Raw genomic sequence first — 23,328 nt, forward strand, 5'->3', positions numbered from 1 at the left:
TTCGGAAGTTTCTTAAAAAAAACCCCTGGTATGTTCGTGGATGCTAATGCAAATGCTAATGCATCTGCAAGTGCAGAAGCAAAAAGCTCAAAAAAGGATAAAGCACAAAAAACGAGTAAAAGAAAGACATTCAGATACAGACTACTTTAAGTCATATTTTGACATCCTCAGATGTCATTCTGCAGCTTAATTCAGTCCCTCCAGATTTGTTGTGTGATTTTTTTGCATTCAAAATTGCTGATTTTTTGGTTCTACTTTAGAAATATAAGAAGGAATTTAGCGATATTTTTTCCTCAATATATTTATTTTTAGAAAAGTGCTAATTTTAGGATTACTAATAAAAAATGAGATAACATGCCTGGCGTCAGTCCTGTGATTTAATTTCATTTGGTGCTAGCATCGCTGTTACTTTAAAATGTGAATAAACTCGGTGGCTTAACGGCATGCAGTTACAGTAATTTTCTTAGTTTCATTAACCTGTTGCCACGGTTATTCTTGCTTGTGATTCAGTTACTGTCGTTTGCCTTTGCTTTCATCTCTTTTTCGTCTCAGCACTAGAGGCCTTTATTTTGATAGTAGGCAGGCAGGAAGGAGGGGCAAAGAGAGGGGGAGACATTTGGCAAAGGTTGCCAGGTCTGGGACTCAAACACGGGACGGCCGCTTCGATGACTATACCCGCTAAACCCCTACACCACCAGCGCCGCTGTTAATTGAACTGTACATGGCAAAATAAGAATAAAAATAATAATTAATTTAGACTTTATTGATCTCACAATAGAGAAATTATCCTCTGCATTTAACCCATCCCTTAGGGATGGGCTGTCATTGTATGGTGCCTGGGGAGCAGTCAGGGGCTAAGGGTCTTGCTCATGGACCCAAAGTGGAAGGCTGTGGGATTCAAACCAGGGTACTTGTGGCCTCTCCAGGACGCAAATGCCTGGCTCTCTAACCACTAAACCACCATTCTACACCTAAAATTGCACTGCCCAACGTGGAGCTCAAACCCACAACTAAGAGTCTTATGCTCTGAGTTAGCCAGGCCTGTGCAACAACAGCTTAAGGTATGATAATTGTCTGCACTTTGTCATTGTCTGTATCCTTTTAATAGATATTGGAGAGCTTTCTGAGTGTTATTAAAAAAATACCCTATTCAAAGCAGAGGAAATGAGTGAAGTATTTTCTCAAACAGTTCTCTAGCAGGTGGGCCTGATGAAGCTTGGCAGAAGGAAATTATTGCTGCAAGATTTCAATTTTATGCATGAATACAACCATATACATTTATGAAGGTGGGAATATTCTAATCCATTCAGACAGCATACACATGGAAAGGAACTTCTAGTTGAACACTTCATTGTGGATATAAATACATTTGCATTTATACGCTGTTAGAATATGGTACTTGTTTAGTTCTTTATGAACACTTAAAATGCACTTTGTCCACTATTAGTTGCCTAAATGTGCAACTAAATTACAATTTTAAATAGCGACAGTATGCGTTTAGAGTACGCCAACGGAACAGGTGGAGAAATAAATTTGCATTGATGCACCAGTTCAATTCCATATATTTAGGCTCTGTAAAAGCTACCATCTGTGTGCACATGACTAAACGGAGTCAGAATAAGGAGGGACTGCAGGGAGAGAAACACGTTGAGTGTGGAATAAATATGAAGAACTCTGTGACGCTTGCTGAAGTAGGAGGAAAATCAGTGCTATGTGCCCCAGGGAAAGATGCAGGACCAAAGGAGCTCTTGTAACTACAGCTCAGCTTACTATACAGGAAATGATTTAATAGAAATGCAGCCACAGGGATATATTACATAAGTAACTGTAAGTTGGACATCAAAGAGTTGCTGTTAGCTGTGACCACTTTATCTGTTAATTAGTACAGGAATCAAAGGCTCACATAACAAAATAGAGATAGCCTGTCTGTCATTTTGAATTTACACTGAATTCAAAATGTGAATAAGGTGGATCTCCAGAACCGATAATGAGGCCACGGAGCATTTAGCTCTATTATAATCGGGTTCAACTCTGCATGCACTTGCTAGCTAAGCAATGTATTACATTTTCTCTTTCCCAGCTGGATTGAGGCCATATATAGAGAGTTATAGTTTATAATTGTGATTACACAATACAAACAGCAGCTCTTTACTTTTAAATACATCCTTGGTATATTTTGACAGGCTGAGACCAGAAAAGACTCAGTAACTCAAAACTAAAAAGTAGTAATGTCTAGCTTTAAAATGAAAAGTTTGACTCTTGCTTTTAGCAAAATTCACTTTTTGTGAACTTTTTGTGAAAGTACGTTAAACATTACTATTTTACTGTGGAATTATCTATGGAGAAGAAAAAGAATCTCAATATTACTGGAGGCAATAAAAGTATCCTTACGCTAAATTTAACAGGTTCGTTGTAGAAAAGCTTGAGGGCAGCCTGTGTCACTCATCTTGATGAGTTGTTCATCTGTCTAGATTGGAATCACAGCAAAGACTGCAGCAGTTCATAGATATTTTTTGTAGCACTATATGCCATATTAGCATGCAAAGAAATAGAAAACCATCTACAATATACCAGAGAAAGTGTTCCAAGTTATTCACTGTTTTAATTTTCTTCTTTTTAAGTCTAATTCAAATCCACGTTATAAAACTGAGGTAAATCATTTAAAGTCTTAGGTGCAAACTAACACAAATATACAAATAAATGCACATTTGTTAGAATTAATAAAATATTTTTAGTATTTTAATATTCTTGAGACTAAATCTTATATTTCACATGCCAATAAATGAATATTGTGCAAAATCTTCACTATATATTCATTCTATCAGGTACAGCTTTTCAATTGTTTGTTGCAAAAAGATAGGTAATCAGCCAAACACATAGCAGATGTGGTAAAGATAACTTGCTAATTGTAAAAAGATTTAGAACTTTTGAACGTGGTGCAGTTGTTCCCAGATGAGCTGGTCTGAGTAGTTCAGAAACTGCTTATGCACAGGGATTTTCACACACAATCATCTCTCAGGTTTACAGAGAATGGTTCAAAACAGAAAAAGTATCCAGTGAGTGATGTGTGTGTAGATGGAAATGGCTTGTCAATGTCAGAGGTCAGAAGAAAGCAGACTGGTTCTAGGGTACAGGCAAGGGTAGTTCAAATAATCACTTGTTCCAACCAATGTATGCAGAGTACCATTGTAAACACACAACACATGCAACTATGAAGCAGATGGGCTACAGCAACAAAGGACCACATCAGGTGCCACTCTTAGCTAATGTCAAAATGAGGTGAGATCCTTCCATGTATCCATACAGAAATTAATTAAACCCTCAAAATTAGAGCAATGACATATACAGCAGTAAATGTTCACATTTTAAAGCTATGACGTCTGGGGGTTCAATGTTTCCAGGTTTTCGGAGACCCCTGGGACATTGAGGGAGATGGACTGCTAGTTTTCACAAATGACAACTTCAAAATCCACAATACTAAATTCCGGGAAAGATTAAGAACTCAGGCTGCAGAAGATTACAAGAGAGAGGTTCGGGAGCAGAGAAGACAAGTAAGCCAAAACAAAGCAAGTAATGTGCATCTGACCAGTGGGGTTGACCTTCCTTATTATGCTGTCATCCACTCTCCCATTGGTGCTTACCACAAGGGAGAAAATTTGAAAGATTACAGAGATTAAATGTGGGTAGCCTTGGAAGAAGGACTGAATGCTGCCATCAACCACGGCCTGAGACGAGTGACAATTTCCCTAGAATGGACTGAGATCTCACGACCTGCCACGGGAGTCAGCAGAAAAAGTGGCTATTGCAACAGCACACCATGATGAGCTGTCGGCAGAAGAAGAAGAAGAGGAGCCTTCACTGCAGCAAGCACCTCATTCCCCAAGGAAGCCCATAGGAAAAATGTCTGAACAACTCCGTGAGTACAAAAAGATCAAGACCTTAGTTAGAGAGAAAAGACCAGAAGAAGATAGTGATGATTATTTCAAAGATGAGTGGCCAATGATAACCATTGCTACAGAGAGTGACGAAGCTAAGACGTTGTGGCAGAGACATGTAACAGCACATCCGTTAGAAAAACAAGGAACAGCTCAAAGTCATTATGAAAGGTTGGTGCTAAAAGACATGGATGATGAAGACTCCCAGATCAGAAGAGTAAAGCTACGCAAGGATGGAGGTCAGCGCCTTGCACCGGTATGGCATGTGCTTAAGCAAACAATCTCACCAGCTAGATATGTGAAGGCCCTCTGAGAAGTAACCAAGGGAAGGAGAGAGAAATTTCCTTTGCCAAAATGTTAATGCAAGCTACGACAGTTCCACAGATGGATCAAGCAGTGATTTCTTATGATCTGGAGTAGCAGTTTTACGAAAAAAGAAGAAAGAAAGAGATAGGGCAAGGAGCCAAACAACCAACTAAGGCCAGTTTAAGAGCTCCAGTCAACCCCCTAACAGACCATTGCCTCAGAGAAGAGAAGGAACGGAAAATAGATTTTACGGACCACCAGCTTCACAAGGCCCACAGGAAAAAAGCACCTTTCTCCCTAAAGAAGAGTACGACAAACTGTCCTCTGGAGAAAAAAAGCCCTATTTGAGTCCCGCAGATCAGGGACCGGGAGGCCAGCCAAGTAATGATGACACGGCCGTGAGTCACCCTGGAAAATGTCTACTGGAAGGGGGACGAGATCTGCACAAAGGTGGAAGAGAGAACCCTATCTAGTGGACTCCAGGGCAGAGGTATCCATGACTCGCAGAGGCCTAAAGACAACAGGATACCTTACGGTCCAACTTGCCAACGGGACCATAGAAGAGATGCCATACGGGACTTGGCAAGGAATCATTTGGGTGAAAGGTCCCCACAATCTCATCACCGTCACAGACATAAAATAACTCAACAGACCAAGGAAAGAGCGTTGCTCCCTGCCACAAAGGTTGAGCCAGCTAAATTCAAGGTTAGTAAAAATAAGGCCAACTCAGAGTGGAACTGGGGCTCAAGAGTGGTACAAAACAGTGAATGTACCAGAAGTAACTGAACAGAAGCTGAAAGAAAGCGACTTCTCCCCAGCTGGGAAAGAGAAGTTACGGAAGATCATCGCCTCAGCAAATGTGGCCCGGTTCAAGAACGACTGCGAAGACCTGGGACCAAAGTATGTGCACCTCATCGAAGGGGGAGTGCATCCACCTATTCGGCAGTAACCCCCTGAACCCAGGTGCTGTCGAAGAAATGGATAAAACAATATAAGAATTGAGTACTCTAGGGATCATCAGAGAAGAGCTAAATCCCATTACTAACAGTCCTATTCAAGCAGTAAAGGAACCAGAGTCGGCAGGAGGAGGTTGGAGGCCAGTAATTAACTTCAAGGCCCTCAATCGAAGAACCATAGCAAACCAAGTTGCCTAATCAATCCCCAAGGAGCACTGAATAGACTCAGAGTCAAGAAATATAAATCCTGCATTGACTTAGCAAATGGATGTTTCTCCCTCAGACTTGCAAAGCAATCACAAGGCAAGACAGCATTTACTCACAAAGGCAAGAGTTATGTGTGGCAAAGGCTACCACAGGGGTACAAAAACTCCCCTAATGTGTTCCAGTTGGCTGTAATGGACGTTTTGGGTGACCTAGGAGCTACAGTGTACATAGATGATGTGTTCATTTCAGACGACACCGAAGAGGAGCACCTAGAGAGACTGCACACAGTAGTGGAGAGAATCACAGCAGCAGGTTTGAAGCTGAATCTTATGAAATGCCAGTTTGGACAGTTTCAGGTGAACTACCTAGTGTTCCAAGCAACATCAGATTTGGGACTCTCAGAAGGGTATCGAGAGAAACTAGCACAGATCCAGCCACCTAACTCCAAAAATGATCTGCAGAAGATTTTGGGACTTTGCAACTATGTGAGAGATCATGTCCCTAATTATCAAAGGTATGCTAACCTATTATATGCCCGCCTAAAGAAATGAGAAGGAGAAGAGGAAAAAGTGACAAAGAAGAACTGGAAATGGACTGCATCAAACCAGAACGACCTGGATAAGCTCAAAGAAGCAATCCAAGAAGCTGTGAGGTTGGAATCGAGGAGCTTGACTGAAAAGTTGGTGGCCGAAATCAGCTGTGAAGATGAGGACTCCATGCTGAAAGTGAGTAATGAAAACGGGGGCTTAATAACTTTGTGGAGTTACACTTTATTATCTGATGAGAAGAAATTCCCCCAAGAAGAAAATGAGTTAGCAGTGCTTGCTAGATACTGGAGCACCCTGAAAGACTTAGCACAAGGACAGCAGATTAAAGTCATCACTCCGAGCCAAGTCCACAAATACCTCAGAAAGGGAACAATGGAAAGCACGAAAGCAACCAATACGAGGTGGGGAAGATGGGAAGACATCCTGCTGGACCCTGACCTTAAGATTGGCCCAGCACAAGCAGCCAGCAAGAAAACACCCTTACAGCCATCTGCGAAAGAAAAGCCTCGAGAATGGGTCCTATACACTGATGGGTCAAGGAAAGGATCAGATGGCCTACTGGGGGTTCATTCTCAAACAGATCGGTCAAGAGAGGTGTCGTCAGAAAGGTAAAACTCCCGGTAGTGAACAGGCGGGAGAAGTGACAGCAGTGCTGGAGGGAATATTGGAGTTGATGAGGAGAAGAATCAAAAGAGCAAAGATAATCACAGACAGCCACTACTGTGCACAAGCCTTAAATGAAGACTTATTCATTTGGGAAGAAAATGGATTTGAAAGTGCCAAAGGAAAGTTAGTGGCCCATCAAGATCTGTGGAAAAAGATTGCCGAGTTGAGGATGAGCCTGGAGGTTGAAGTGGAGCACCAGAAGGCTCATACCCGAGAAGGGGCTCACTGGCGTGGAAACGATGAGGTGGATCGCTATGTTCAACAGAGAACAGTTTTCTTTGTCGGGATCGAGAAATGGGACAGAACGCCACAAGGAAGGACGGTCCCTGAAGAGTATGTGGATGAGGTAAAACGGAGCGTGCATGAGGCCTTAGGACATGCAGGCGTGCTGCCTACCCGTAAGGAATTGGAAGAGCAGAAGTTGTGGATCCCTATGAAACACATCCCGTGCGTACTATGGGACTGTGAAGTATGTGGTCAATACAACGCAGGGCGCTGTGGACAGAGGCTGGAAGGTCTGACCATCAAGAGCACCATCTCCTGGGGCTCAGTGTGTATGGATGTCGCGGGCCCCATGGGGATAACAGGAAAGAAAGGTGAAAAATACCTCCTGGTGCTAGTAGATTCAATGCCAGGGTATGTAACTGTAAGAGCAGCAAGGAGAGCCAACGGCAGCAGTGTCGTTGCCATGCTGGAGCAGGTCTGTAGTTCCCTTGGGGTGCTTAAGGAACTGCGAACAGACAATGGGACTGATTTTCGCAACGCACAGGTTGATCACTGGTTCCAGAGATTTGGAGTAATGAGAATTTACTCTCCACCATACACTTCCCAAGCAAACGGAGTGGTGGAACACACCATAGGTCTGGTGAAAAACTGGATAGCAAAAAATGCTAATTCTCATGACTGAAGCACCAAAGCTGTAGAAATAGGGCAAGCACTGAATGACAGACATTGAGTCAGTAGACCTTCCCCTGTAGCAGATCTCAACCAACGACCTTTCTCTTCACAAGAAGTGGGGCGGAGCTCCAGTGAGAAAACAAGGAAGCCAACACCTAAGGTGCCATTCCGTGAGGGACGAGTGTGGTGAGAGCACGAGATCACCCTGTGTCAACAGCAGTGAAACCCAAGTACGATACCACTGACATTGTGAAGCAAGTATTGGATCGTAGCACTGTGCTAAGCTAAGAGGCCAAGCCAATTCTCAGCTAAGGATAACCAGAAACCGGAGAGATGGCCAGTGAACCAAACACCATGCCTCCCTACATCAGACTGGCCACTGTATATGAGTGGTTGCCATTCGAAGAACAACTTCAGGGCTTTGGACAGGAAGAGCCTTGGGAGGATTGCAGTTAACTAAAAAAGGATTCCTGTCAATGGAAGATGAAATGTTGGAGTGGAGAGAAGCCAAGAATTGCTGCGCAATCTGCACGGCTCCAAGTCAGCTCGTGGTCCGCTGGGAAGGGCCAGGGCGGGAGAAGGGCGGGAGAAGCCACAACACTGGTGGCAACGAGATAGACCAACTGCTGTGCAAGCCTGTCAAGGTAACAGACATATTCATTTGTGGGGAGTGCCAAATCACCACTCTCCCCAGAGTGCTCTTCATGACCCAGTGGGACCTGCATGAAGAAAGGCCAAGAAATTGTACCTGCCTGTCGGACGGTTCATTTCTCAAGTTCTGTGAATTTTGTGCATCTCGGACGAGGACAGGAGGGCTGTTGCAGGTGGTTCAAGCAGAAAGGTGGCAAGTACAGCGTTTTTATGACCCACTCAGATTCTTCACACTGCATCCTACTGAGGGGAGGCCTGCACCATACAGAGAAGCCACCCAGGACAAATACAGTTTGGGAGCCCAACCATCAGCTCCCCCACTTTATGAAGGGTTATGTGGAACCGAAGGTTGGGGCCACCTGACTGATGGCCTGGATCGGGGACCAACAGATCTGCTAAAGGTATCGATCAGAGAGTCCAGGCCATATGATCCAGCCTCGGGCCAAGTAAGCCTCCCACCTTTAACCACAACACAGCATCCCCTGGTGTTTCAAGTGTATAGAGACCAGGGTCACGGAGGTGTCGGCACTGCTCTAGACCAAACACCCGAAATTGAAGAACAGCAACCAGAAGCCAAGAGGATGTGTTGGTGCCCTGAGAGTTGACAACCTGGGGACAGTTAATATTAGAAGTTATTGCAAATACATATCTCTTGGATCTCGTGACCTCTGAAGCCTGGTATTGTGACAGGGTGTTACAGATTCCAGGAACTGTGGCTCATTGGACAGACACACCCACTGACCCTAGCTCCAACCATAGGGTACAGCTATTAGTGCAAATGGTTGTAGTGCCATTTAGAGGAGTATACTCCTTTGGAGCAACAATAACAGTAGTTCCAGAATAATAGAAAGTAGACCTTGAAAAAGGAGAAGTTGCAGCAGCATACAGGAATAAACACTCACGTTCCTGGCCTTGGTCCTCTTTGCCACAGAAGTGGAAATGGACAAGAAAGGACAAAAACTGATGGACCAACAGGAAAAAGGGACAAAAGTTGTCAGGTGTAAAAGGAGAAGAAAGAAACGAAGAGAAGAAGGGTGTTCCCCATCAGGTGTACCCACACCTATGCCAGAGTAACAGTCGGGTCTAACACTTGGAATGGCCCGGGACAAAGAGCCTTCCGACGGCCCTGACAACACAAGTCCCTCTAATCGACCCAAGCTATGGAAATGGATGACGATAACTGATAAAGCATATTGGGGCTTTGGGCATGGATACAGTCTGATCTCAAGAAGGGGGTGTCAAAATGAGGTGAGATCCTTCCATGTATCCATGCAGACATTAATTAAACCCTCATAATTAGATCAATGACATATACAGCAGTAAATGTTCTCACTTTAAAGCTATGAAATCTGGGGGGCCCATTTGGTGTATGTTTTAATGCTTCTTTTTTTTGCAGAAGTGTATCACTATGATTGAGTTTAACAGCAATCACATATGATGAAATGAGAGCCTAATCTTGAGAGTATCAAATAAATAATGATCATATTACATGGATAAGATGTTATGAAACAGTAACATGAGTATATCTTCGCATTCTGGAACTGAGGACTGAAGAGGCCTGTATGGAGTCACACATTAACTGTGACTGTCTTATCTTTTTCAGAAATCTTAACTGTCTTATATTTTTCAGAAGTAGAAAACTACCAGTATAATCAAAGAAAAATGTATAATGATTTTCTATTTTTCTACAATAATTAACTGTAATGAAGAGGGGTAATGTTAATGAATTGTGATGTATGAATAAAAATGAAGTGATGTTTTTTTTTTTAGCTGTAACTGGTGTGAGAGCTAGGAGCAGAGAAAAACAGTTTTAGAAAGCTTGAGGCTGAGCAGATAAGGAGGGCACCATGGTCTGGGAGCCAGGGGCGGCAGAGTTTTGTGTTTGTTTTGTGAACAAAGGCTTAGGCAACTAGAAACTTGTGTTGACTGTTTTGTGGTAATGTACATGAAGTCCCCCTAAGATGATCAATGAGAAGCAGTGGTATGCATAAAAGAGCTGCACAGACAAACGCTGTGGCTCAACTGCAGTCTGAGTGACATAACATGAACAACCATTAGGTTGGTAGAAACATTTTTTGGAGATGAAAAAAAAAAACAACTGAAAACAGTCAAGCACAGAATTTAAACAGAAAATTCTTGTTTATTCTCTAAAACATTAGTGTGAAAGTTTAATAGTTTAGGTCCTCAGGGTTCTGCATTTCGGTTAACTTAATCTAAAAAAAAAACAGGAAAACCCGTTAGACAATCACTGTCAATGTGTCATCCACAATGACAAAAACTCCAAGCAAACACATTATTATAACAAGATATGGCTCAAGAAGAAGAAAGTAGTTTGAATTTGTCTAGTGTAAGCCCTAATTTACTTGTAGCAATAGTATAAGCAGCTGACATGGGCTCATCACATGAGGAAATATATTTACCTTCCAAAGTACAGCTGTTTACTCCCTCCTTTATGAAGGAACATGCAATGTGCAGCAATGTAACTTGAATCCTGCTGATTTTTAGAAACTTTTGTCAACTTTTAGTGTATGTTTTTATATTTAGTGCAGCAAATGTCTGGATAAGCTGACAAAATTTACTTTTTGGACTTTAAAGGGTGCCTAACACAGATCAAAACTGAACTATATTTGGGTATGATTTTCAACTATTTAGAGGTAACAGTGAGCAAAACAGACTGTGAAGGAGAAAATTAGCTTTTCAACTAGAATTAGCCGTGACCGTTGTTTTGAAGACTCGGTCAGTGCAAGCAGAAGGTGTCTATTAGAGACTCAGATCGGAGGTTGAAGTCATAACATTAGGACGGGAGGGGCAGAGGAGAGCCAGCTTCATGGGAACTGGGCATGGATGGAAGGTCAACGAGCAAGCTCAAGCCATAACAAGCATGGGAGCGAGAAACGAGAAGCCAGATGTACGCTGTTTTTCGTCAGTCTGAATTTCGACAAACAAGCAAAAGTCGTGGCACCAGGACGGGAGCAGGAGTTGTGAAAAGGGTTAGCTCATCGGACAACAAAACTAAGAACAGGAAACTTTGAACAGGCTCACCAAAACTGGACAATAACCGATTAGAAATTGTGTTATTTGTTATAATGCATCTAGATTTCAGCTTCAATATTCTGAGGGATTTTAAAATTTGGTGTAAACAACATGAAAGCATGGATTCCTCTACACAGTTCAGGCTGGTGGCGGTGGAGTAATGGTGTGGGATATTTTCATGGAACACATTGGGCTCTTTAGTTCTTAAACATGACAATGACTTCACGGTACTCCACTGCTTTACCAGAACAATATCTAATAAAGAACCTTTGGGAAGAGGTGGAATGGGAAATTTGTCTAATGAAGAATTTAAGCAATGCTGAAGGCAGAATGGGGTCCACCCAGTACTAAGAGATGTACTGAAAAAATAGGCCAGTTATTGTATGTAACTCATAAAAATGTGAGCAATAAGAAATGTAAACATCTAGAGAATTTTTAAATACTAATGGAAGCAGGTAATGTGTTATAAGTGTGAAGCGGAGAATAAGAGTCAGATGTTTCCATTTGGCAGAATCACAATCAGGTGTGCGTGGGCGTCCTGTTGTTGAGGACTAGAATAATGCTCATTGACCTCTAAAAGTTTACTTATCTTTAAGAGTTTAAACTCTGTGCACCCACAGTGTCTATTACAGCCTCAGATCGGCACATAAAGAGTTCCCAAACTGACAAGAACACACTCTGTGTTGCTATTAGGTTTCCTTACAAATTCAGTTTGACTGCAGTAAAAATAATTACCTTAAACCACAGTCTTTGATAAATTCACTACTAACATGACATGTGAAAAACGTTTCCATAAAACACAATGTATCAGTGAATGACACTGTGAAATACATGAGGAAAACATTATTCACCTGTCATGCCATTCATAGAAGCAGACCTACAAGTTTTACTTTTCAAATGTACTGTTGTACAGAATCATAGAAAATGTCACTTACTGTCACAAACCATCAAGTCAAATGACATTTTCTCCTTATTCTGTCATGGTTGACACGCCTTTCATCTATGACATCTACCCAGTAGGGGATACGTGGCTTAAGATTGCCTTTAACAGGCGCCATCACTATGCATATGTCAGGAAACGCTTCTGTTGTTAAAGCCATGTGACAACATTGCCACTTCTTTTTCTTCTAATGTTTTAAATTGCTCACTTTGTATTTACTGTATCCTGAACACTGAGTCCTCTTCCTGATTTTTGAAGGAGAAGTGATTATAATGGATAAATAAATCCAATGAATAGTCATGTCTAATCTTGCAAAGCTTTCTCATTTGAAGGTCTGCCTTTGTAATAGATGGAAGACATCCATAATACAAGAAGCCATCCAAGTCTAATTCAAGACCTTTTACAGGTGGGTCTATACACAATTTATGCATATAGACACATAGGACAACAGAACAAAATTGTGACACAAACATGCAAACTCTGACAAAAACAGCAATGGCTGCCAAAATGTTTACAGACAGTGTGATGAAAACGTATTTGCCCCTGATGTTTATCTGTTTTTGCTTTTTTGCCATACTTGTCATGTCATGATAATAAAACAAATTTTAATATTAGACAGATAATCAGAATAGGGACCACAGAAGAAATTCTGGCACACTCTTTTTTGTAGAGTTTTTTCCATTCAGCTCTATTGGAAGATGTATGGAGCCCATAAAAGGACATTGAAGGGTGAATAAATAAATAAAATTTCTTTTGCACACAGGATAATTTAACATGTGCATCAGATACTTTCTCAAGTTCACTGTGTAGCTCACAGGATCTTTCAGAGTGTTTTGGACAACTGCGTTTACTAAATGTGTTAATTGTTTCAGTTTGGGCTGACGTCACTGTTTTCTTCGGAATGAAACTTAAACCAATCTTGAATTGGAGGAAGTATCTGGTGCACAAAAGAACATTATTTATTTTCCCTTCATTGTCTCTTTTTGGGCTTCGGAAAGATGCACCGCATAAATGTCCTATTTACGTTTGTGCTGGAGTCCAGACTTGATCTGTGCCAATCCAAAAATCTTAATTTTAATTTTACGTTTGAGCAATTCAGAGGTGGACTTGCTTGTGTGCTCTAGATAACTGTCTTGCAGCAAAGCCCAAGTGCACAAGTGAGCTATACAGATCACAAACTAATGACTAAAAGTTGTCTTTTTCTGGTGGTTTCATCAAGTACGAAATGTTGCCCGCCTTTGTCTTGTCAGTCCATGCAATTTCTTTTTAATTCTGCCAGATTTTGGCAAAGGTAAACCATTTGTCAGTACTCTTGTTGCTCAGCAGTGTTTTTTTTGTTGTTTTTTTTGCCTTGGAAGGTTCCCATATAACAATGTTTGCCCAGTCTATTTCACAATATTAAATCATGAACATTGAGCTTAACTGAGACAAGTAAAACCTGAAGTACTTTTAGAGAGGTTCTTGGTTCTTTTGTGACCTCATGAAGTCATTGATGTGCTTTGGAGTAACTTGAATGAGTCTCCCACTCCTTGGAAGGTTCTCCACTGTAGTTTACTGGAGTCTAAAGCCTTTAAAATGGCTTTGTGACCATTTCTAGACTAATATAATTCAATGACTTGGTTTATCAACTGGTCTTGAAATTCTTTATATCGGGGCATGATACGCTGCTTTTTGTGATCTTTTGTCCTACTTCATGCATAAATATACAGGTGGGTTAAAAGCAACCTAAATTTCAGTTATTTTGCTAACCCATTGTTGGGTCAAGTATGGACTAATCAAGCCCTGGGTTAAGGTAGCAAGAACTGGGTTACGGGTTTGACCTGGAATGCTGGGTAAGGTTTTAACAAAAAAAGAATGTTTAAAGTCACCAATGTCCACCAATTATGGCTACTAAAAAGTGGGATGAAAGGTCCAATCATTAATATTAACCAATAATTTTGTGTTGCTTTATTAAACAAGCATTTTAATCAAAATGGCAACATTACATTGACAGTGGAAGGAAAAAAGATTTTCCAGGCTATTAACATTTTGCAGGAAGCTTGAGTAAGACTTCAGCACAAAACATTTATTGTCTCCTGAGAGCCATTACTATCATGAGATTTTTGTTCTTCGCTTGATTAGGTAATGTAGAGAGTAGAAAAATGAGCTATGGTAGTTGAGGGATCATTATGCAGAAATCTGCAAACAGGGAGCTGCAGTCCTTGATGAGCCTACCTTTGCACTAATCCACTGAGTCACAAGCAAACAGCCAGAGAACCTCTGTGGACTTTTGAATTCAATTTTTTACTTCTTACATTTTTGACTGGTGTATTTATTGTACTCTATGACCATAATACTAGATTATGAAGTTCATATAATATGTCTCTAGAGTCTCTAAATAGTATAACATAAGTAAAAATGTTGAATAAAGCAATAAATTAATTTGACAAAAACACAATAAGTCCCCCTTTGCTCTTGTAAAAAATTCAACATTTGAGAGTGTACTCACCTCTAGATTACAATTTCAGACTAATTAAGGTGTTTACAATCATTACCGGAGGTTTCAAGGCTTCCTGAAGATAGCATTTGCATTGATTTGAGGAAAAACTCTATGTGTGGCTTAATTAGAAAGAGTGAACAGACTTTGTTTTGTGTTCCCCTAACCAAATCATTATCAGATTTTAATAATACTGTCTAGTTCTTTGGTTGACCTGCACCTTCGCTAACAATTTTTTGAAAAATACTGCAAAAATCAGGTCAAATATTTTTATATGAATCAAGAAGTCCCTTCCACTCCTGTGAAACTTGTTGTAAAGCCATACACTCCACTTTCGCCCACAACGAGTGGATTACATGAAGAGACATGACTTCACAGCATGATGTGGATTGTGGAATTAGCAAAAAAGGCACCCGAGTGTGAGCGTTATTCACCAGGACTGATGTATACTGATGGCATTAAGGGTAGGGGGTTGCACTTTTGAGTGAGTGCAGATATGAACGATGCATTCTTTCTCAGGAGGTTTGTTATAGCTCTTAAAAAACGAGCAGTTAAGCAGCTCATAACTTCAAGGACTCTGGTTACGCGTCTGAGTACAAATCTATGTGAACCACAGGGTTATGGAGCTCACTAACCATATTTACAAAGCAGAAGAAAGCAGAAGCAGAAAAAAACAGGGATTGTGGGCAAAGATTACGGACTTGGCAGAGCGTGTGTTGGAGGCTGTCAGATATGCCTTCCAGAAACTAGGTGCTCATTAGCATCCTTCATTCGTCTAAATATAGTGCTATTCCAATGCTGAAGGACAAACAAACACATCACAGCGTGTGATTCTGCATGTTTTATGTGGTGGCGAGGTGAGGCAGAGGTATTACTGATTTTTCAACCCTGAAATGCTTCATGATGACAAGAACATTTGCAATTTGTAAAACGATCATCAGCTGCCTAGTTGACACACAGTTTATGACCCTTTTGGAAACATTTACTATGCTGCTGCTGACAAAAAGCTGTGAAAATGACTGCAGGCCTCAGTGATGCCAGGGGATTTGGTAAAAGGTCAGAGGCAAAACTGGCTGGAGGGGAAATATGCACTGACAAGGAAGGTTCATGTGTTGAAGATGCATGAAGGCTGTGGGACCTCGAGAGTCTTTGAGACGGATTGGCTGAGTTTGCATTAAAGCAATCCAATGTAGCGAGATTTTACCCTGGAGGTAGTTTCTGACTTAAATTCTGGGAGTGTATATGAGACAATCAGTGAGTTTTGCAGTCTGCTATTAAAACAATTATGAGTAACTTAGGATGGGTGCCGTATGCATTAGGAGTAATAGTACAAAGGAGTTCACAGAAGCATGATATTGACATAACCCAAAGGTGATAGAATCTCTGGACACCAATGCTTCAGATCTAAGCAAATCAAAATGACACAGTTTAGTAAGATCCATATATGCTTAATAAATGTCTCCAATTTGCTTGAGTTTTTCAGTTTGGGGCATATACTGTATATATATATTATGTGCGTCCTTGCCCCCCTTCCTCTCTTCGGCATTCAGCTGTGTAGCCCCTCCTCGACCAACATAACTTATTCATAGTGTGGGTCTATAGTGATGTGATCTAAGCTTTACAAAATCAAAAAATGGTCTCCCTAACTACCTAAACCAAGCCTGGTTTTTTGCTGAAATCTAAATAATCTCCAAGTGGTAAAACAAATAAATATTCAAAACGTACTAATGCTTTTTTGTATTTAAAAATAAAATTAAAACTGGTTTCTATGACATACTGTCAGACCTAACAACAGTAATATAAATTGTTGGCTCAGGATTAGACATTTGATATGTACTGGTAGTAAGCAGAAATGTAAAACGCTGCACAATACTGATTGGCTTGGTTTGGTCTGGACAACATAAATGCAGAGGAGTTGTTCATAATTTATTTTTATACTTCATCAGTTGATTACAGGGATTTCTGTGTACCCAAATTTTGTTAAAATATGAGTGAAAACCCATAATATGTTACTGTGAGTGATCATTTTGCACTTGTGTCTACTCTTGTGCCCTGAACAGTGTTAGTCATACACATTCAGGTAAGAGCTGGACAGTGCTCTTTTCTGTTCTGGTGTTGTTTTGCTGCGTAGGATGAAGAAGAGTCAAAAGTGTTACCTATTTAATGAGCAAGAAAAATAGACAGAAAACAAAGGAGGGAGACAAGTATAGAGTTTGCATGAGGTAATTTTTATACACAGTTGTAAATTGCACGGTCTTCCACTTTTAGCATTTCTAAATCACTTGTTTACTTTACACACTATGGATTTTATTTGCACAACAGTCCTTTTTAAACTAGTGTTGCTGCAAAATTTCCAAGACAACTTTCAGCATCTGACAATTATTCAGTGTTCCTGTGTTTTTAACTGTGTAATAACAGTTTAAACAGCAAAATAAGAAAATATAAGCCAAGTAACATCTGTGCTGACAAGATGGTTATAACTTGGTTAACAAAAGGAAGGCTGCATAATTAGGTTTGGTATTGATTCTGACACTGCAAGCTACCGGTACTTTTTGATCAATAAACTGTTAAACTGACTTCAGGCGTTGATTGTATCTTAACTTTGCATTATCTTTTTTGCAGTTTGCAAAATGTTTGCAGTTTTTCCTAAATAGCTAAGAAACAACTTTGCTATACCTTCTGGCATGCAGAGACTGTCTTGTGCAAAAAGGTATGAACATGTGCTTCTTGATAAAAAGAAAACCCAGAAACAAATGTGAGCTTTTGTGAGAAACTATTGATTTGTCTTTACTACCACTGTGGAATAACTTACATCTTACAGACCTAATTCTGTTTCACCTGCAAGAAATGTAACGCTTTTTCACTCGGTCTTAACAAGTGCAGCTCATGTTACTTGTAACATGTTCCATACAACTATGACCAATGCATTAAAAATAGAAAGATATAGTCCATACTATATCTGTTGCTGTATGAATATTGTGCAGTTCAAAATAGTCAAAGGAAATCTTCTTTACATGTTTTACAGGTATTACTTCCTACGCCTGTTTTCATAGCAATACAATCAATTTCTTGGTCTAATAAACAAATATACAAAGAAAAAGCATGCAAGATAAGTATTTGCTGCAGTGCTCCGTGCTTCACTGGGTTGGGTCAGTTTGTAAAGTGGTTGCAGAAAACTACCACCTCACACTGTGGGGCATTTCTCTTTGCTACAGTTTTAATGTGAAAGTTATGACAGAGGCATCACTAAATAAATCGGCTCTGCATGAAAAGGCAACGACTTAATTTTCAGAAAGGAAGTTAACAATTACCAAAATTGTACCTTTAGGACTAGCTTTTCATATGAGAGATTTAATAACGTATATGTTTCTTTTTAGCTTTTAAACAACTGTACAGTATAAATGTTGATAAAAGAGCTTGCCCTAAAACAACTGTGGATTTCTTTTGTTTTATTCAAGCTTGTGTCCAACCCAAACTACTACAAAGTAAAATAGTAAAATGTTCTGTAAACCTTATTAGAATAAAGTGCGATCCTAGAGTTTACCATCAGTACCATCAGTTGCATTATTTTTGTTTACTTTTGAAAAATCTGCTGTTTCAAAAAAGCACTCTTGCCTATTTTTATAAACAGATTAAGTCTAGCCGGCTCAGTGTGAATTTGCAGCCGTTTTCTGGCCTTAAACATCCTCATCAAAGGTTGCCGTCATCCAAAAACATCAAAGAGCAAACCTCTGTCTTCTGGATGTGAAGAGGCACAACTTTATCTCACCTTGTCTCTTCCTGCTTGGTACATTCCAAGGTTAGGCGAGAACATCCTTGATCATGCTCATTACAACCTGCACGTTTTCTCCTCATACTTCTAGCCACTATATTCAATAATTTTTAAATCCACACATGATAACAGAGCATGTTTATGTGTCTTATAGTTTGCAATGTTTTCACCCTTTTCATACCTAACTGAATGCTGTGTGTTCCTGCATCACGTTCTGCAAATATCATTGCCGCTTGCAGATCTCTGACACTGTTTATCGCCCCAGCTCCAACAAATTTTCAACATGAACAAACAGCAGACTAAAACGTTGTCTGTCACTACGTGCCTCGTAATTGGTTCATTTTGCTCGGTGTGAGATGTATTACATAAGGTTTTGAAACATTATAAATGGTGGATCCTGGGGCATGTTGCTTTTGTTCTGAGGAGTGCTGCTGGGAACAGCGTCAAAGGACAGCCATCACTTCTTTGCAGCTTTCATTGAAAGACTGCAAGCTCTAATATAAAAAGGGCACATAGATTAATGACATACATAAACCTTCTGTTCTGGCAATAGCAGCTCTGAGTGAATGAGGACAGAAAAAGACTTAACAGTCTCAGGTAGGAAAATATTTCAGATCTTAATATGATGTAATTACAGCAGGGGGACCCCATTGCTAAAAAAGAGCTCAGTTGGGTTCAGAAATTTGTTTTTTGATGGCACAAATAGGACAAAAAATTACTGCGTCAGATGGCTTTTAAAACAGCAACAATTTGCAAGATAGAAATACAAGGTGGATTTACCATTGTTTTACATATATATTCCTCTTATTCAGATGTTTGTATTCTAACACAGAAAATATTGAAAGCTTACAATATTTACATCCTTGTTCATCATTTCTCATGCACAAAAGCAGCTGTCTGCCACAGGATATGCTTAAGTCTGACTCACCATTGGGATGTCCGGTTCACCCTTAGAGAACAGATGATTGAAAGTAAGTACTTGTACTCATAGTCTGCTAGAATAATACATTAGGAGACCACTTACTGTTGTTTTTTGATTCAGGGTCAAAATTGCTCCTATTTTATATAAATTCATATGAGTAACAGAAGCGGTGACAGAGGGGCAAGATACATATGATTTGTAAACACTACGAATACCTTGGGTTGTTTACTCCCAGTCACTAATAAATGTTTTAGAGATTACAGTCGACTTGAAACTAAAAGGCTATTTCACCGGTTTATATTGAGTCTGGACTGCAGTTGTGCACCTCTCGGTCAAAATCCAAAATATTTGGCGTAGTCAAACCTGTACCTGATCATTCTACAGTGAATGAGGATTTGTTATAATCCTGTTAAAATGTCCTTAACTCTTTTTGTGAAAAACAAAAGTGATTATTTTTTTATTTATGTGTTTTTTACCCTTAGGACTACCATAAATGTAAGGCAAAAAAACAACAACAAAAAAAACAAAAGGAAAGTAAAAATGCAGCACATGGACTAGTCAAACCTGCACTTGACTTTACAACACTCATTGCAGATTGTTTAAAAAGTTTGTTATCTGTGAAACCTTTTCTCTACTTTGAAAACAAAACAATTTCCATTATTAATATATGAATTAATTTATATAATACATGTATTAATATATTTATACTTCTATGAGTATTTACCTCTGTAGCACAAGGAAAATTAAACTATCAACAGCAACATATGAAAACCAATTTTTTAATACATGGATCCAAAACGGTTTGTTAATGGGTACAAAAGAAGTAGGTAGGCTTGAGTGTTACTCCATATTTTGCCTTAATTTTCCACCATTGTGTACATATGTTATAACCTTTTACAGTGACTTACTGTTTTTAGTTGACATTGACTGAACTTTTATCTGGCTAGCGTTTCATTCCTGTTTTTCTAAATATTTTGGTTTGGTTGAAAAAAAACAAAAAAAAAACAAAACAAAATTGTATCATTAGAATATGAAACAGCCTACTGTAAACACACTCACGTGTGTTCTTCATAATAACAACAATAAATAAATCTCATAGGTAACATTATTATATCTGTACTATATTATGTTATTTCATCAGCAGCAATGTAATAACTGTTTGTTTTAACATAAATTTGATTATATACTGTACATTTTTGTTTATTATTGTTTATTATTATTTTGCATTGACACTGTTATACTATGAAACTGTGGTATTTTTCTGATATCGACCCATGCCTAGTAGGGTCATTTATAAGTAAAATTGCATGTGTTCCTATTCTTTGCTCTTAACCTTATTTTTTCTAAAAACGTTTAAACTAGCAACGGAACGTTGCTAGTTTAAAGCATGAATGGATGTGATAATTCATAATATTCTCATTTGTTATTGTAGATCCATGTGAACTGTCAGGTTCAGGCTGAAATGACAAATGTATGACAAATTGTGTTTATTTACCGCCCACTTCCTGCTCTCTTTTTTTCCACTGCCCCTCATGCTCACTCAGCTACACCACCTTGATGTACCTATTTCAATGTACTGCTCGGTGGATGCGTTATATTCATCATCGTACATTATTCAGATCTGAATCACTGACTGTCATCCTACTGACGATCTAGCTCCAAAGTTTAATGGCTCGGACAAGAATAGCATCGATGGGACACTGCTGTGATTGATTGAACTTTTTTTGGCATGCTGCCTTTATGAAAGGAAAATCAAACTTCCTGTTTTTCATTGTTTGTATTGTGTTGCCACCAGACCAATATAACTGTGAGTTAATTACTAAACTGGTAATTTTAAATTCTTCCCATGTACAACCCCAGCACTGAATCTCTTTTTTTAGATGTTCTTACAAACTCTCTTCATTTATCACATTTTTAAACAGATTTTGACCAAACAGATTGTATTATGGTTGATAAAATATGTGTATCATTTGTTTCGCATCTTTCTCTGTTTTGTAAAATCAGCGGTGAATTTTCACCTGTTGAGAAATTGTTGAGCAGGTATCTCTCTGTTTATCTCTGACTCATTCTTCTGAAGATAGTGTTTACATAAGGAAGTCAAATGCATGATTTTAGGAAGTATTTGCCAAATTCTTTAAAGTGACTTGATAACATAAACATACACTCTTTGTTATAACTGCAAGCTTATAACAAGAACATTTTGTCACAGGGTTGTGGTGTGGACGGATAGGCAGAATGAACAAGCCCAATTCCATTGAAGTCAGGAAGTTGTGTAAAATGTAAACACAAACAGAATACCATGATATGCAAATCTTGTTCAACGTATGTGGAATTGCATACAATACAAAGACAAGATGTTTAATGTTCAAACTCATTAACCTTATTGTTTTGTAAACATTCACTCATTTTGAATTTGATGCTCTCAACACCTTCCAAAAAAGTTGGGACAGGATCATCAGCTGCACTACCTCCTGAGGGACCATTGTTGGTTTTTAGCCTTGCTGCCTACCTTGATGATATTATGGACTGTAAATTATGAAATCCCTAAGTTCCTTGCAATTGTACATTGAGAAATGTTCTTAAACTGACTATTTGCTCCCACAGTTGTTCACAAAGGGGTGAACCTCGCCCTATCCTTGCTTGTGAACTACTGAGCCTTTTGGGATGCTCCTTTTATATTCAATCATCACACTCACTTTCCAATTAACCTGTTCACCTGTTGGAACAGGTGTTTTTGAACATTCCTCGACTTTCCCTGTCTTCTCTTGCCCCTGTCCAAGCTTCTTTGGAACGTGTTGCAACCAATTCAAAATGAGTGAATATTTGCAAAAACATATAAAGTCAGTTTGAACATTAAATACCCTGTCTTTTTAGTGTATTCAATTGCATAAAGGTTGAACAGGATTTGCAAATTATTGTTTTGTGTTTTATTAACGTTTTACAAAACATACAAACTTCAGTGGAATTGGGGTTGTAAGCTTAGGCAAACGAGGCATAATTAGCTCAATTAGGAGGATGTGTATTATGTATATTATGTGCTTTGTCCTGTACAGTCAATGTAATGTCCAAAACCATTCCTTAAAAATGGTATCAACTTCTAAACTTGAAATGAAAATGTTTTGGTTACACAAACAATATTTATTGTGCCAAGCATATTGGTGAAAGCATTATACTATGGGGGTAAAAAAAAACCACCTTACATTTTTTTAAGCTTAAGTTGTCTGTTGTATAATCATTCTATTCTGAAAAAAACTTCACTAAAACGTTTTAAAAGGCCAAAATCAATGAAAATCTAATTCAATGAACTGTTTTAATTACAGCTTTGAGCTGGTGATAAGATCATAAGACTAAGCAGTCTCCCAAACAGATGTCTGTATTGCCAGCATGGGCACTTGATTATGTTATAAAATGGAGAAGCAAAGTGGAAAGAAAACCCCCAAAAACTAACCTATGCCCCTGGCTTCACAGATCAATAATAATAATAATAATAATAATATAATAAAACATATCACAAATGAAGAAAAATGATATATGATTCCATGTGTTTGATGTGTATCTTCTCCACAGGTGTTAATAAAAATTAGACGTAATAGTTAATACTAGCAAGTGTGTGTACATTTTCTACTGTATTTAAACTGATTTAACAATGATGAGTAAGAGAGACACAGATGAAGATCTGTTATAACACTTAAACACAAATTCAGATTGCTTTACTTTTCCTCCCCATGGCTGTCAAACTGGACAAATCATGTTTAGATTTTCAAATCACACTGTGGAAAGAGGGTGGGACTAAAATGTAGAAATTATTTTTAATATCTATTTTTAGTTTGCAAGTAAAACTATAAGAATTGTCAGACTTTATAACAAATACGGCTGTGAAAAGATAAGTTTGCTCCCCCAAATGTGGAGGAGGCAACTGCTAAATTTGCTCCAGTGTTCAGGCACTTATGGTTGCCTTTAAGAAAAACAAAAGTTAAATCCTTTAAAAAAAAGTGTAACTATTCTATCTTCCCTAGAAG

The sequence above is a fragment of the Girardinichthys multiradiatus genome, chromosome 18 (assembly GCF_021462225.1).
Source record: "Girardinichthys multiradiatus isolate DD_20200921_A chromosome 18, DD_fGirMul_XY1, whole genome shotgun sequence".
In the NCBI taxonomy this organism is placed as follows: Eukaryota; Metazoa; Chordata; class Actinopteri; order Cyprinodontiformes; family Goodeidae; genus Girardinichthys; species Girardinichthys multiradiatus.